Here is a 17413-nt window from a genome sequence, read left to right as displayed (position 1 = left end):
GACTAGTCAAAGCCCTGAGCAACTTTATCTAACTTACAAGTCAGGTCTGATTTAAGTGTTGATCCTTTAGGCAACCTTTAGGTTGGTCCTTAGGCAACCTAAATTATTCCATGATTTTATGTAAAATTTAGCCAAGCCTTTCCCCTCTTTGCAGGTCTCAATGAATGCAGTGCTATTTAAAGCAGGGCATAACAAAAAATCCAAACTGTTTGCAAAGATTAGTAGTATGAATATATTTTGATATCTCTGTTATTATTTTGCACTGCATTTGTGGAGCAAGGACCCAGAGCTTTTGAATGTGCTACATGGACGTATGTGGTATGACCAATATCCATTTATATGTTATTTCACAGAAGAGTGCTCTGAAGATGTGAGTACAAGAACCTGGGGTATAGGATATGCTGTACAATGGGCTGTTTTGGCCAAGTGTTAATACCACAGACTTTAAAGATATGACGTGACCACGACTTTCCAGAGAAAACTTGGACAATTCTCCAGCAAAAAAAGCTTATGACAGATCCATCCCCTCCTGCCATTTCAGCTGATCCTTTTCTACTCTGGTTTATATCCACACTTCAGTAATGCATACAGGGAGAGCAAGTTCTCCTGCACAGGAACAAGCAGTTGGTGAACAGAAATGTCTTTGCACTGCCTCTACTCATAAGCTTTGGCACAAAAGTCAAGGCAGGATTGATTGAATCAATACCTTCTCATAAACCCGTGTTAACTCTAGATACTAACTATCTACAAACCGAGGAGGGGAAAAGTAAGTGCTGAGAAGGTAATTTGTGAAAGTTTCCTTAGGATAAGATCTGGAGACAAGTTGTCATGTTGAATTTGCAAGGACTAATAAACTGAGGGCACCTAGAGTCTGCTGAATTGATATAAGGCTACTAGCACACAGTGGTATCAACAGTGGGTTGTGTGACTTGGACCACATCCTGGGAGGCAGTGGCTGCTGTATGAAAAGACTACAGGATTATATGCATACCTCATGAAACAAAGGGCTCCCTGGAGGACTTTCTGAAGAACTACCTAGAAGCCATTGGCGCTTCAGCATGATACTCTGCTTTGGAAGGCATCGTGTGGATGGTCTCCTGACTATTGCTCTGACTGGTAACTATAAGTGCATGTGTGAGTGAGTAAGTGTTATGTAAATAGCCATCTGGTATCAATAATAACAATCTAATGTCAAAGAAATATTAGTTATGATCTGCATCCCCCCTACTCAAACCTGTATCAGGGAAAAGGGAATTTACAACACCACTTCTACAAAAAATTAGAAATATAATGAGACAGAAAAGGGTTCTGTGCTGCAGGTTTCCTTGCTTTTTATTTCCAGTTAAAAATAGGTGGAAACAGATCAAGCAGCAAAGTTTTAAAATAAAATTATTCAACAGATAGCTTCAATGACAATGTGCACTCTATACAGACTTAATAATTTTTATTGCAATAATTATCCATAAAAGTGTTCAGAGTAAACCAGATCCAAGGCATATTGTCCTACCTTGAACAGCAGCTAGTACTAGATATGTCAAAGAAAGTGCAAGAAGCCTGGCAGTATATTGCTAGGGATTTGGTCGTCTGTGTAGAAGAGTGTGCTTCAAAAGCTCAAATTGCTGGTTGATATACGTCCCTGAAATAATTATCTGTTGTTTAATATTTAACATTATAATTGCATAAAATTTTGCTTTGTGTGAAAAAGAGTTTCCTATTGCCACTTTGAAATTGCCACTAAATTTCAGTTTCAGTGAATGATCCCTTGTTCTTGTACTGAGAGCATGTTATTTATTATTATGATTCTTTTCTTGTTTCCCTACTTGCCTTCTGTCTAAGGCAAACACAGGACAGTCTTTCAGTGTGTTTCTACTAATTATTATCTCAGCTAATTCTTCTGTCCCCTTTTTGATAGGGGTAATTAAAATTGTGCACAGTGTTCCAGGTGATGAGTGATTTATTTAGTTCACTAAATTACAATACATAGACATACATTATTATATTTCTGTTCTATTACCATTATATTATGTGTATAGCCCAATAACAGCTCACTTTTTCCACTGCCGCTTCTTCATGAGTAATGGTCTTTTTTGATCTATGCACAGTGTTTGTTTAGTCTTTTTCTGAGATACAGTCAGTTTAGAAGCCAGGAAAGTGAGCAGTTCCGGTGATTTCCTTTAAAGTGTGCTAAAGAGATTTGCCAGCATTTGGTTTCATCTGCCATCGTATTTTCTATTCACTCAACTTGCTTAAGGCCTCCGAAGTTTTTCACAGTTTCTCTGGTCTTGATCAACTTAAATGATTTTGGAATGTCAGCAAAACACTTTCCAGACAGTTGATAAACAACAGATGGAACCTTGTGGCACACCACGGATAACCTCATGCCATAGCAACTATTTTTCTTTCTTTTTGTTTCTTATTACTTCACCATTTTTGATCTGTGCAACTACTTTGTCTCTTCCTCTTCCTCCTTCTCCTCTCTGCCTACTTAGCTTCTTCAGTTGCTCTTTATGAAGGGTTTGAACAAAGGCATTTTGAGACCTTCATAAATTATTGCAGCCTTCTCTTTTACCTTCTATACTATTGACTCACTCAAAAAATTTTAACGGATTATCTCCTTTGCAGAGCTCATAGTATACAGATCCCATTATATTCTAAGTATTTTATAGTCATCAATGCAAAGAATTTACCAGCTATTGAAAGCAAACTATTGGTCTGCAATTCACTGGATGACTGCATATGCTTTTACTTAACCGCATGTGCAACACTGACTGTCCCTCAGCCCTCGAGTATGGTAGTTGATCCTGCTCTCCCACTCAGGAAAGTGACATATTGTGTGTATAAATGTGCTGTCTTTCAGTATCGTATGTTTATATAAGCATATGGTACTATCACGTTTAATGCAATGAACACCGCAGACCACTGAGACATTGGGTTATGCTAGTGTGATTGCATGTGTTGGCGCTAACCTTTTACTCTTCCCATTTGAATTTCAGTTTCCTCCCTTTTGTTCCATATTGTCTTCATAAAAACTTTACACTCTTGCAAACTACCTGTACTGATGATAACACGGCTTAAGTTAAGCCAGGCAGGAATTTACACTCACTAATTTGCAGCTGAGTCCAATACATTCAGCCACTTTCTTTTCATAATTCTTAACCCCAAAGAAATCTACCTATGATCAGCTTCCTACCCTCTGCCCTTTCTGAGGGCCACGTTGCCAGCTTGTCTCTTACAGCTTGTCAGTGTTTGCTTCTCTAGCGCAGATAATGTAATGTCCAGTCTCTCCTGACTACAGGGACTAATCTGTCTGTAAGAGAGCCTTATGCACTGTATATCAACTAGGCTGTATTGACTTCAACTCTGTTAGATTAGTCTATAGCACCAGATGGCCTTCTGTCTTTTTGGCACTCTCACAAAATGGCCAGTCTTACTCTGCTGCTAATGGGATGGTGAGTATTTGCACACGGAGGATGACGGCTGCACTCAGAAGTCTTTCCTTTTCTGCAAGGTTGCTTTGGATTTAGAACAGAGAGTCCTGGAAGCTCAGGTAGCACACACTGAGCCAATCTGCCCCTTTCAGATCAAACAAGTATCTGTCAGGATACAGGGAGATAATCTAACTTGACTTTTCCATTACATCTGGAAATGAAGCTGTAGAGCTTTCTCTTCTGTGCACACACCTAGATATACTGGAGCTCAGAATGAGCAAAGATGTCAGGAATGTACAGTAAGCAAAAAAAGGATTAAAGCTAAGAAGAATTTGTTCCAGACAGCTGGGTGTTTTGATCTGATGGTAAATTACTAGCTGAGCCAAATCTGCTGTGACTCTAGAATAAGCAGATTCATCCTCCTGGAGGATCCTGTCAGAGAGGCAACTTCTGTGACAGCTGCTATGCAACTATAATTGCAACCTCTGTCTAGGAGCATAGAAACATAGCTCTTTACATTGTCCCCTATGGCTGACCAGCTGCAGGAGCAGCTCTTTGATTTGCAGCTGTAAGCAGTTAGCACAGGTTACAGCAACTTTGGGCCTCTCTGTTCCACGGAAGAAAGTGAATTTAGCCCTGAAGAAGACGCTGCAATTATATATAACAATTATGGGTGGTAATGGTGATGTGTTCCATCTACATCTCTCTAAGCACAACTGCATGTCTTTTGCAAATTTTGGACATTGCTCCCAATCCACCAAACTAGGGAGACATGATCTCTAGCAAGGAAGATAAATGGGCTAAAAAGGTGGAGATATAAATCATGACAAGGAGTTTGTAAAAATGTAGAAATCAGAGTGCAAACTTCAGTTTTCCCAGGAGGCAAGATCCTGAACTCTTGCCACCGTGCCTCTTCAATGACCCTTACCTCAGCAGTCCTCCTTTTTCCAAAATGACCTCACACTTGTTGTCTGGTCACCTTCTGTCGAACCAAAGTGAGAAAATAAGATGGCATTAGATCTATTAACACGTTTGCTCAAGTGAAACAGAGAGATGAGGAGTCAAGGCCTTGTCATGTTTTGTGCTGAGCAGATGCAACAGGCTCTGCTGGGGCCCCAAGGTCTGGATGATACCTGGCTAGGAACAGTTAAAACTTTGTTGTCCCTATTTTTGTGCATTGCAGCTAATACAGATCATTTTGTGGCTTCCACAGTATGTGACAAGACAAATTATTTGCAGTGAGCTCCTTCTGTACAAGTGGTCAACACACATTTCAGTGCAGAGCCAGGAACTAGCATATCAAAAATGAAGACCTGGTACTTCATTAATTCACTTCCCTTCATGTTTTTTCCAGCTGTTCCTTTTTCAGTATTTAGCCAAATATTTAGCTAAAGAAATCTCTTTGCTGTCTTTATGGAGAGATGACTAGCAAGGGATTCTTGGTCTGAGTGCACAGTATGTTAGTAGATGGCTCATCCTTGGTTTAAGTGTACAGCATGTTGCTGGATGACTGTCCTCGTGAGCTTCCCCTCTCCATTTTTGAAAGATCTTGAAGAGTTTATGCCAAAAAAAAAGGCTTTCCTAACCTAACTTAGAATCATAGAATCATTTAGGTCAGAAAAGACCCTTAAGATCATTAAGTCCAACCGTTAACCTAGCACCGCCAAGTCCACCACTAAACCATGTTTCTAAGCACTGCATCTACATGTCTTTTAAGTACTTCCAGGGATGGTGACTCAGCCACTTCCGTGGGCAGCCTGGTCCAATGCTTGATAACCCTTTCGGTGAAGAAATTTTTCCTAATATCCAATTTAAACTTGTGGACTTCCTTCTTTAAGCTGTTGAGGAAAAAGACTTAAAAGGAAAATCACATTTTTAGGAACATGTTCTTTTCATTTCATACAGCAGGCAGTGGCTGATTTCTTAGCTGTGTTATCTGAGATAACTCGAGTGATTTTGGAAACAACATGCTTAATCCCAAGGACTGTCTGGGCAAATTCATCCATCATCATGCACGGGAATTTTGGAGTGCCCATAGGGTGTTCAACACCCAAGTACAGGGAAGTAGCTGTTTAAATCACTCTTAAGGCTTTCTTAAAAACTGCAGTCTACACACAGGCAATGTCATTAGAGCATTTTTTCCTTGAGGGAAAGAGCTTAGCAGAGAGACTGTAGTGTTCCAATGTTCTGAAAAGTTCACTGAGTTATTTTCCCTCTGTAGGGACAAAGGTGCTGAAATAACTTTATTTTAACACCAGTGTTTCCTAGTTCATTTGAACATTATTCCAGGGCGGTTTTCGGTAAGTATTGCTGTTTGTCCTTTCTTTCTTATTTTTAATGCATGGTAGATATAAGTTTGGTACAACCCAGGAATTCTTTCTAGTGTGCAAAAGCAGCTGTTTGAACCTCGTTATTACATGGCCTCACCTTTTGTAGTATTCCTGAAGAACACACAAAAAGTATTTGGAGCACTCTTCTGAGCACATGATTTTCAAAAACTGCTAAAACCCACTCGAGCTATAGAAGAACTGCTTATCCACAAATGAAACTCCGGGCCACACAGAAAGGTAATCCTAATTCTCTGGATTATATGTTTGAATGTGGTGTAAAGAAATCTCTTTCTTCAACTGTGTGTAGAAATAAAAATAGTTTTAGCTACAGCAATCTCAAAACAAAAAAAAACTTTACCAAAAAATACCCCCATCTTTTGCAAAGATTATTTCCAGTTAGCACACTTCAGCATATGCTTAGGCCAAGTGCATAAAGACATTTGCCTTCCCCACTTGTAAGCAAGCGAGGACGTTAGTATCTACTACAGATTTTGATAGCAAGAGATAAGGGTTGGTACTGTGAAGCAGGGATGTCCTGCATTATTACTGTGAAAATTTACTCTCAGCAACTGGGGAGCTACACAAGAAGTGAAATAAAGACTTAGAAAAGTTTACACTAAAAAGCTGTGAAATAAATAAATAATTTATTCTTCTGTCAGTCAAATTCATCCTAGTAAATGGTCCTTTTTGACTGACTGAAAGAAAATGGGAGCACGTTACCGTTGCCTTCAAATCCGTGTTTCTTAGCTAAAGCATAGCACTGAATTGAGAGGATAATGTTGTGTGTTGTAAGGTTATGAAAACTGTTCAATGGAAGACTGGATGCTAAGTGGGTGAGTGAGCAAATTCTGAACAATAAAGCATTGGTGTATGACAGTAGAACACAACACTGAAGAGGTACCATATCACATAGGTTTCTCTAGACCAGAAAGACAATGTAGGTTAGATAAAGTCTAACAGACAATGTTCTTTGCTTGTTGTAGCCTCAAAGGAAGTTGCTGGTAGAAGAGATTTTCATGAAATACTCACAAGCGGAGTTATTGATTAATGCTAGACATTCACCTCTTCAGATAAAATCCCAGTTTGCTTTGCCTGGTAGTAAGCAAAAACTAAATAAAAAGCCATTTTACTCAAATCTAGCTAAATAAATATTTTTAAAACTAAATTAATAGTGTTTCTATGCCAAGATTTTTCCTTTTTTTTTGAGCATTATGGCTAGCCAAGGATCGCCATCAATAAGATGACTATCCTTATTTAGATCGACTGGCAAACATAAAACCCATCTGTGTGTTGCTTAACAGGTGCCATTTTAGATCCATGGGGAGCAAAGCAAGCTTTGTACAGATGGACAGCCATTCATTGGACCCTTCCTAGCAGTAGAATATTTATTCAGCCACTGCCTGCCTACAGGCTCAATATTTGAAAGAGCCAGTGAAAAATGTTTCTGGTGGAATATTTTCATGAGAGGCAAATAGGAGGAGGAAGCAGAGGAAATTCCATTAAAAATTGTTGACTTACATCTGGTAACAGTCCCATTTTGATCAAGAACTGCAAGTTCTGGGGAGTGTTCTGGGGAGTCACTTGATGCTACCCAAAGGCTTTAATTATCAATAGAAATACTATTAAACTGTATACTTTTCATGGAAAGGAAGGGAGTTCCTTCTGCTGACAGCAGTTGTATAAATTGGAATGGAAACTGGCAACTTCTATCCAATACGCGAGGTAGCGAGGGACCGTTTTCTCTACTTAGGTCATCACTTCCTTTTTTTTTTTATTTTACAGATGACCTAGAGAACAGAGAGGAGGGTATATGAAAGTTTTAATTTATATAAATAATGAAAAATTCTGTGAAAGGTGCCAGCATTTCAAAGTGTACTTTGCTAGGTCTAGTGAAACACAGTCAGCCAGGCTGACTTGGTAGAGAAGAGGAATGCCTTTTGCTGTGGAAAACGCTGCAGAAATTCTGTGAGTTACTGTGAGTATACTGTGCATGTACTGAAGTGATCCTCTTGTCTGCAGACTCACAGAAATGACTAAGTGACTAATGAGTTTGCAATAGCAGTCAGTTAATTTTTCCATAGTCTATGCAGGAGCATGAGCATACAGACATTTTATGCTGCTTAAGCTTAGTAAAGGCGTCTCCATGTAAATGACAGTATGGCAAGACAAGCAACATGTTCTTGGAGTGAGATAGCTGAACTGCTGAACCTGAAGCTGTGGTTAGCACTACCTGCAGTTAGGTGAACAGTAATTCAACCAGTAAGCAACAGTCATTATGGTTTTTATGTTAAATATAGCACCCTTGATGTTAAACAGCATATAGACTCACAAAACCTAACATCATTGGTTGCAAGACATACTTGCAGACCTACCAACTTTCAAGCACTGTGTTGAGCTTCCTGACCGTGGCTACTACCTTTTCACCCACCACCACTTCTAACTCATGTTAAAAAAGGAATGCAAGATATAACCACTGTATGTTTGAAATTAAAAAGTGGCATATAAGACCTTGGTCAGGTGCCAGCACTTGCTGAACAGGGGACATATAACAAGATATTTATGTTGTCTTTTATTGCTCTCAAGAGTCATAATTGCTTCAGGTTGTCCCTCAAAACTTACAGTCTAAATTTTAAGATGTGACAAAAGAACTACGATTACAGCAATTAAACTTTAACAAAAAGCCAATTGTGGTGGACAAAATCACCATTTCTATTGCTACTATGATTAAAGTAAAAATATTACCAAAGAAAATGAAATTTTTTTAAGCTCTGGGGTAAAGAAAAGGGATCAACCTTGCCAGCTTTATATTATTTCTCTAGAATCATAGAATCATAGGATGGTTTGGGTTGGAAGAGACCTTTAAAGATCATCTAGTCCAACCCCCTGCCATGGGCAAGGACATCTTTCAGTAGATTGAGTTTCTCAAAGCGCTGTTCAACCTGGCCTTGAGCACTTCCAATGATGGGGCATCCCCAACTTCTCTGGGCAACCTGTTCCAGTGTATCACCAGTAGTACTCCAGGTGGAGTCTCACAAGAGCAGAGTAGAGGGGAAGAATCACCTGCCTTGACCTGCTGGCCACACTGCTTTTCATGCAGCCCAGGATACAGTTGGCTTTCTGGGCTGCAAGCATACATTGCCAGGTCATGTTTAATTTTTCTCAGGCTTTTTTTTGTGCAAAGGTAGCATCCTGGGAATTTGGAAAAGAAAGATTTTGCATCTACATCAAGCTATATATAGTTTATTGAGATAATACTTGCAGGTTAAGAAAAACTAAAAAAAAAAAAAAAAAACCAAACAAAACAAAACCAAAACAAAACGAAAAAACGACCCAAACCCCCACTTTCTGTTTGTTACCAAATTTAAAAAAAGAACATCAAACCCGAGCAGAAAATAATGGTAATATATATTCCTCATTTAGCTAAAAAAAAGTGTTCAGGAGGGGCTTAGGATTCATTCTCAGAAGAACACATTCAGGGTTAAGTTTTGAAAGTGCCCAAGAAGACACAGTTCTCATTATACCGTGAAGAACTGCCTGTACTAAAGTCACTGTCCAGTCCAGTCACTGGTGTGCATGCAGTACAGTAGTGCAGACTCTTAGCTTATATGGGCAACTTTGCCTATGCTTTATTTCAGGGTTTAAAAAAATGTCCTGATCAGAATTATAACCATTTATGCAGGTGGGACTGTTAAGAAAAGAATGCAGATCAATTTTTCTTATAGGCCAGCAAGTCAGAGCAAGAGGTGGAAAATAAGGGGCAACCAGAGGCATTCGCATTATGGTTTAGAAAAAGAACTTCTGAGAGTATCTGTAAAGGACTCAGCTGTGGCTGTCATGTTGCTGTAATTACCCCACTGGGCTTTTCTAAACCATATGCATTCATTGGTTAGAGATAGAGAGGAGGCAGTTGAAATCAGCACTAAATCAATGTTGGAGCTGCAACAGTTCAGTTTTGAAGTTGTTAGTCATTATTTTTACTTATGGACTTCTCTATGGCATTCTAATCTGCCAAGGATAATGCCTACAATGCAGTTAAAATATAAAGATGAATATGCACAAAAAGATATTTTTCAGATAGTTCTGTCTTCCTTATTTTAAGGAATATTGCTTCAGATCAGCATTTGGAAAAACACGAACTCAAGAGGCTGCTAGTTGGCCCCAGTAGGTCATTGCAAAGTGCCCTTGCATATCAGCACCAGATAGTTTGGCCTCCAGACAGCTCTGCTCTCATCCTGCTTTAGTGACTGCCTCTCCTGCTCAGATTGCTTCTCTTGTGTCCTGGTGAACACCATCCATGCAATCCTGTCTTCCTATTTCTTTGCTGTTTGACAGTCAACCATCTCCCACTGTGTGTGTGTGTTGGGGGAGGCCTTTCTCCTGCTCCCTCTCCTGGCAGGTGCGAGAGAGCCCTGATTTGCTAAACGCTCCTCTTAACCACCCACTTCTTTTTTCCAGGGCCTGCTCTGATTTCTTTTACTTTGGAGACCATATGAGGCTTTCTCAATATGCTCCATTGTATTTTATATCTAAGTTCACTTCTTATTTTGTATTATTAATTCATTTGTTTTCTTTGGGTTTGCTAAGTGCAGCTAGTCTGTGCATGGTTCATTAAGTTACTTCTAAACAGCTACAGCCAAACCTCAGCCAGAAGCTGCTGTGGAAGAAGTGGTATTTTTCTTGCTTGTTCTTTCTGCTCAAGGAAAGTAATCATGTTTGTATAATTCATGTTTTAAGTTCATCCAATAAAAAAGGAGATTCTTCAACCTGTTTTTTTTTTATCCTCCAAGTGTGAAAATTAGATTTATCAGTTATTAACTTGTTTATTTTTTTAAGGTATCTAGCTTTGTGTCACTGTTGATTTCACTATTTGCAAACTGGCTTTGTCATTTTATTGATAGCACTTGAGTGAAGAACTCTCTGATAATATATGCAAACTCACAGCTCTCAACAAGCTTTACAGCTCCGTTAATGAGGGGATTAACAAGAGCACTGCAATGTATTTAACCTGCGGCACTAGCTCTGTTTCAATAAGACTTCAACAGCCTATTAAATGGAGTGGGGGCTCAATTAACCCAGACAAAGGCCACTCTACAGAACATGGCAGGGAGGACCACAGTTAGCATCTGCCTAAGCAGCTTGTTCAGAGCTGGAAATAAAGAGGGTGACATGTTCTCGCCCCGAGCTATGATATAACTGAAATGGTGATTCTAGTTCATCTGGGCTGACTGAATAGGTGACGGCATCGAAACCCACCACTATCTCGCCATATGACAGTTTGTAAAATGAGAGTGCACTCAACGGTCACCCCAGAGCCTCCTGCCTGATAGGATGAAGGTATTGTTCTGAGGTTGGTTGGTGGGAGTGTTTGCTAGCACAAGGCTGTAGTGCCGGCATGGTGTTACATTCGGACAGTCAGGGAACATCACGTCAGTAGATCTTTCAGGGTATATTTTAACAATCTCCTGCTGGTGAAGTATTGGGCATAGAGGTTTTACTGGTCTTTGGTTAATCTGATATTTCACTGAGGGTTAGTGTAAGAACTGAAAAATTATGTGCAAGCAGGGTGGGAGAGGAACATGATTTCTTTAAAATGGAAACTGTACAATAGCAATATACTATGTTTCTCACTAAGTTCTTGGTTAAATTTCAAAAGTTTATTTTAAAAGTTGCTACTCATGCTTATAGTTAAACTCGTGCTGAAGATGCTTTGCTGGGTAAAGATGTAGTTCATCCCTTGTTTTTGGCATGAGAAGAAAGTATTTTTGCTATTCCTGGGCAAGAGCTAGCTGCAGAAATTGGATAGTTTGTGAATAGTGGCTATTATTTTATTTGGTAAGTCCAGGTTTAGGTTTCTGAATAGATATTATAAAAAATCACAGGTCTTTATCAAGAAATGGTCACTGATGGAAAAAATGGTATTTAGGTATTATTAGAGTGCCCTGATGTAAGAATCTAGAGGCCATGTTGCAATTATTTGCAAGAGAATTGAAAATAATAGAAAACAGCATTTTTTTTTATTGGAAAAAGTAGAAAATGACAAACATTTCTAGCTAACAACCAATCAAAAAATGCAACAAGCTTGTAGTTATCCACTACAGACTGTGCAAGAGAGACAAAAAACAGATAGGGGAACATCCATTTGTTCCTGGATTAAATGTAAATTCTTTCAGAAAACACACCATTTTATTTTTTTTAAATGTGTAATGCTCCTACAGAACAACTCTGCTTAAAAGCGTGAGACAGTTTTCTTTCATTTCTTCCTTTCATTGAGGAATACTGTGTGTTCATTAGAAAAAAAGACATGCTCACGAATGTACATCAAGCAGCAAGACTTCTAGTGGCACGTGCCATAATCTGGTGACAGGGGCCAATAAAAGTACTTGCATTATCAGCAGAATTAACTGAAGAGCCCCATCTACCAAAATAGTTTGGAAGAATTGCATGGACTCTGTGAGTGTGTAGGTGAGTGGTAAGTCCGTGGCTTACTTGAGGATAAATGCATATAAATGTAACTCACCCATTTCTACACAATTCTGAACAATCCAAAATGCATCTGTTTCTCATAAATACCAAGCGTGTGAATTTATCTACCTTGTATATAGTGATAAGCATGCATACTGCTTTTTCCCATGACCATTTATTCTTGTGCCCTGTATATTTGGTTGTACGTGAGATTCAAGGCCAAAGAAACATAAGAATCCTTCCCTTTTCTGCAAGTCACTTCCAGGTTCTTGACTCTTGTGAAGTCTCAGGTCTCAAGTCTTCCAAGGCAGAAAACATCTGCATTTCTAATGCAGAAAATAAACAAAAGACATTTTTTTTTGTATCCCCTCCAGAGGTAATTAAGAGACACAAAAGAGTGGAGACCCAATTACTTTTGCTTTGAGGTCAACTTTAAGTACTTGTGATTATCGTAGTAAGGACACGTGCTGCTAATTTTATACTTTTATACAGAGGGTAATTTTCTTTCCTTGGATCTGTATGTTATTATGGTTTGAGGATAAAATAGGTGAATTACCATAGCAATGTATTGATTTCCAGCAGAGAGAAATAAAGGGAAGTTATTAAACGAACACTGGTTTTCTGTTGGGATGTATTTGCTTTATCTTTTTAAGTCTAACCTGAGGTTAATAGGGCATTATCACCTCTAATCACACCTAACTAGACATGCCTTATTGGTAGAATGCAGGCATTATTAAAAGTTCTAGATGCAATGTTGGTTCTTTTTTTAAAGAGGGTGAAAAATTGGAACAAATTATGTTGTCAAATAATTAGGAACTACACCACGCCTTCAGCAAGCGTATTATGTAGTTTTTGTAGACCTGTGTGTGCGTTCTTAATGTTTGTTTCTCCCAGTTGTGCTGAGAATGCTACAAGCATATAGAAATCAGGATATAGGATGAGCATATAAGAACATATAGGATGTGATGATGGTGTTAGTGATGGTCCAACCCAACGTGGCAATTTTTTTATCTCCTTTTCCTATCCAATGTATTGTTCTCCGCAGTGAGAACAGCAGATGCCATTTGGGAACAGCATGCAACCCTAGCTGCTCTCTGTGGTCCTTTCCCCTTGTATTTCCCTACCATCCACAACTGCTGGCTAAGGGGTGTCAGATAATGCATCCCTGCCTATTTATTTTAGTGCCTGCTTATGGACCTGTTGTTCGTGAATTTATCCAGTCGTCTTTGAACCTGTTGATACCAGAACCTCCTGTGGCAATAGATTCCAGAAGTTCATTCCTGTTGTTTAAAAACAAAAGAAGTCCTTAAAAAATCCTTTTTAGGTGGGTGTCCTATTTGTTGTGTGCCCTCTAGTTCAAACAGCGTGGGACTTGCTGAATAACCACTTACCTTGTCCGCTGCCATCATGAGCTTCTAAGCCCATTCAGTCTCTCACAAAGCAGTAGCTCCCTCTACTTATTTTATTTGCTGTTCTCCATACTTTCTCTAACTTTGCTCTGTCTTTTTTTTTTACATATGGAAATGCAAATAGTACTTAAAGAAGTTCCACAACTACAACGAAGTCTTGCCTATCGTGTGTATCCTTTTCTACTTATTCTTCCCTTTCAAATCATGGTCATTGAATGATAATGATTTAATCATAAGAAGACAATAAAGGATTAGGCAAAGGGATAAAATAGGAGAAAAAAATGCTTAGCACACATTCCTACTCCTCCTTTTCCAAACCATTTTTTTTCATTAGGAAAAACATATGCAGTATATAAGCAGTGCAGAGATCTTTGCTCCCTTTCAGCGCCATACTAGATATGCTGGCTTCCAGCCAGGCCAAGTTAACTGGAACTTAATTAGCATCTTTAACACTTCTAAGCAGTTATTTTCTCTACTTTTATTGGCAACTGATTCCCTGTGAGTTGAGCCGTACAAGAATGAAGATGTCTGTTCATTTTTCAGCTTGATACATGGCTTTCAGGGGAGGGCAAAAATCAGTGTGGTATTGGAGGTTGAGGTGTGAACAGAAAATGGATGAGTTTGTGTTTGACAAACAGTAATATTTCAGAATGTCAGTAATATACAAATTGAATAAAGTATAAATCATAGGAATAGCCATTAGGAAACCCATCAGATTCGCTGCTGAGGAAAACTAAGAACTATAAAGAGTGTTTGGCTTAAATTCTTATCAAGTGTCAGAGAACAGGGATGCATTGGAGTGTGGGCATTCAAATGAGGGGAAAAAAGAAAGAGAATGAAAGCAAAATGGAGAATGGTAGTTGAAAGGAAGTACACAACGTAACAGTCCATGAAGATATATCTCGCAGCCAATTTTTTCCCACAAGAATTATGTTTTGTGGAATCAAAACAACATTCCTTTATTTCTGGCCCTTCAGGTGAGAATAGTTTCCTACAAAGGACCACCAAACCTGGTGAGAGGTTAGATTGTGCAGCTTTTGGCTGTCACAATAAACCAGGAGTTCAGGAAGAGACTGGGAAGCCTTTGAGCAAAGAAAATTAACATCTTTCTGGGATACTTGGACAGCTGCCAGCTCACACATTAAGCTCTGTTTTCCAAACCAATTGTTCTGTTATTTCAAGTGCAAATAGTCTTCATCCTCTGCCTGGATTTCTTGTTTTTCACAAAATGAAATGGCCAGCCTAAACACGTGGGTGTTTTTCCTATAACTTCCTGATATATCTGCATTTACCATGGTATATAACTTCAGGTAGGTTATATAAATAGGAGAAAAAGATGATAGGTAAGCATTACAAAGATACTCAAAGATATTCAGGAAATACTGTTTAATCATGTTTTTTGCTTCTTTTTTTGTTTATTAAACACGATAGTTTACAATGAACATAACAGTTATAAATTATTAGCTAATACTTATAATACTGCAATCTGTTTCAAAGCTAAATGCTGCTAAATGCTGCTAGATCTGCAATATTAACGTCTGCCCAGAATTAAAGACATTGGCCAACATGAAATCTGTAATTTTACCATTCATCATTCATATCCTGAAAAATATTTGCAACAGATGCCAAACATGGTATTAGGTATGTGCCAGTAAGGCCTGACTTGTGGATGGTTTTCAAATGCTGTAAATTAGTTTATCATTAATAAAAGGATATGCATATGAGAAAATGTGTGAATGAGCTTGAATCTTTCAGCCAAATAAGAAATACAGAAACCGCTTTACTGAATCAGACCTATGGTTATAGCACAACATCCAGTATCTGACAGTGAATGACACTAAGGTATAATTTGCCCTCTCATCATTAAGTTCTGGTGGACTAGGTTTAGCATCCCTTCCAAATTTTTATAATTAGTTATGATATATCTGGATTCTCTTGATATCTGTGTAATAAAGTCCAATCCCCTATTGCATCTTATTGTGTTCTTGCTTCCTTGGCTTCCTGCGACAGTTCTACAGTCCAGCTGGACCTTGTGTGGAAAAAAAAATTCCCTTGATTTTTTTTTTTTTAAATTTTTAGTGTCTTCCTATGTAAATGAATGTTCATCTTTTCCTTGTAGAGTGGACCTTTCCTGTAATATGCATTTTTTTAATGTGCTTCCACTTTTATTTTTAGCTTTTCCTGGTTTCTGCAGTCACGAGGACCTGAATGTCAACACGATAGTTCCCTGTACGTCTGAATATTTTCTCTTTGCAGGTAAGGGGGATGAATGGGTTAGGTTATGGTGATCATTGACGTTTGCTTTTGTGCTTTTATTTCGGTTAAAAGAACTGAGATTGGAGAGGACCAAGAAATATGTTCTTCCTCTCAGCTTCATTGAACTATTTATGATCTTTTGTCCTCGTTGAACCTTTATCCATTTTTTGTTCAGGAAGTTTTGACTGTTTGAAAACATGCAAGTTCTGAATGTTTATGAAGAGAGACATGAGGTCTGTTGTACTTACAATCACATAAGTGATTTTAATTATTTTAGCCACCTATCTATTGAATGTGAGAATAGATGCTAGCCTATGTATGTTCAAATTAATACCTTAATTTGGCTTTGGAGCATTGAGCATAGTAACAACAGAAATTAATAGCTCGCAGCTAACAATTATCTCAGGTAATCTGATGGAACAATGGTAAATTGATCTACTGGTTTATAATGTTTACCACACATGTATGGACAGGTACTTCGGAGGTCTCTGTGTTTCATAAATCCATAAGTGGTAATATTGTTTCTGTAACAGTTATTGTGCAAAACAGCACAATAAGCCCGAATCTCTTGGTCCCCTCTTGTCTGGTGAGGATCTGGCACTGCCTTGTCATGGCCCAGTTACAGGTGAGCATTACTTGCTGGAACCAACCCTGACTCCATTAGGCTGAATCTAAGTCCTGCACTGTTTTTAGGTTGACCCACTCAACTGCAATTTGACATTAGGGGGAAAAGGAGCTGAGACAAGTAACAGCAGGAGGAAAAATGAGAGAAGGGAACATCTGTGAAGAACCTGCCAGGTGCAGACTGTTTGCAGAGGGCAGCTTGTTCAGATTTGGTAGGTTTTACTTTATTTTGGCTTAACTGGTTTTGCACTGTTACTATGTGTACTGTTGCATTCTCTGGCTTTCTGTGTTGCATGCATCACTGGTGCGAAGTAGAATTTTGTTTTTTCAAAAGGCTGTCCTACAGGTCAGATCTGTGCACAGGCTTTTTGGAGCAAAAGCTTAGCACTTGGATTTGAGCTGCGAAAATACAGCTGCTGCTTCTTTAATTTTAGATAAATTTCCTTGACTCCTGTAACAAGATTTTGTGGTAACTGTTACAAAGGTAGTTTGCATATATAATGCTATGTCCAATTATTTCTTTCTGGGGAAGATGGATTTGCCCATCCATGCTGGCCCCAGAGTCCCTGCTCAGCCCATCTGGAGCTGCTAACTGCCAGTGCAATTTTGAGTGAAATGTCAGAAATTTAGTTTGCAAGTTCTTCAATTTGAATAGTCCTAGATTTTCTTTCGGTTTTGTTTTTGTTGGGTTTTTTTCTTTCTTTTTCATTTATATAGATATACCTTCACCTCTCTTTACCAAGGAACATCTCGGCAAGCTAGGGGCATCACTAATGCCAGTGGAAAGACCAGTAGTAGGCTTAATAGAGTTTGGTTAAAGAACCACGGGAGGAAGTTTGTATTAGGCTTCAGCTCATGTTAATATAGGTTGTTCTTTTCTTTTTTGTAAGACATTAAATTCATC

This window comes from Vanellus vanellus (assembly GCF_965231255.1).
Source record: "Vanellus vanellus genome assembly, chromosome: 2".
NCBI lineage: Eukaryota > Metazoa > Chordata > Aves > Charadriiformes > Charadriidae > Vanellus > Vanellus vanellus.
The sequence above is the reverse complement of the archived record's forward strand: the minus strand, read 5'-3'. Positions refer to the sequence as shown.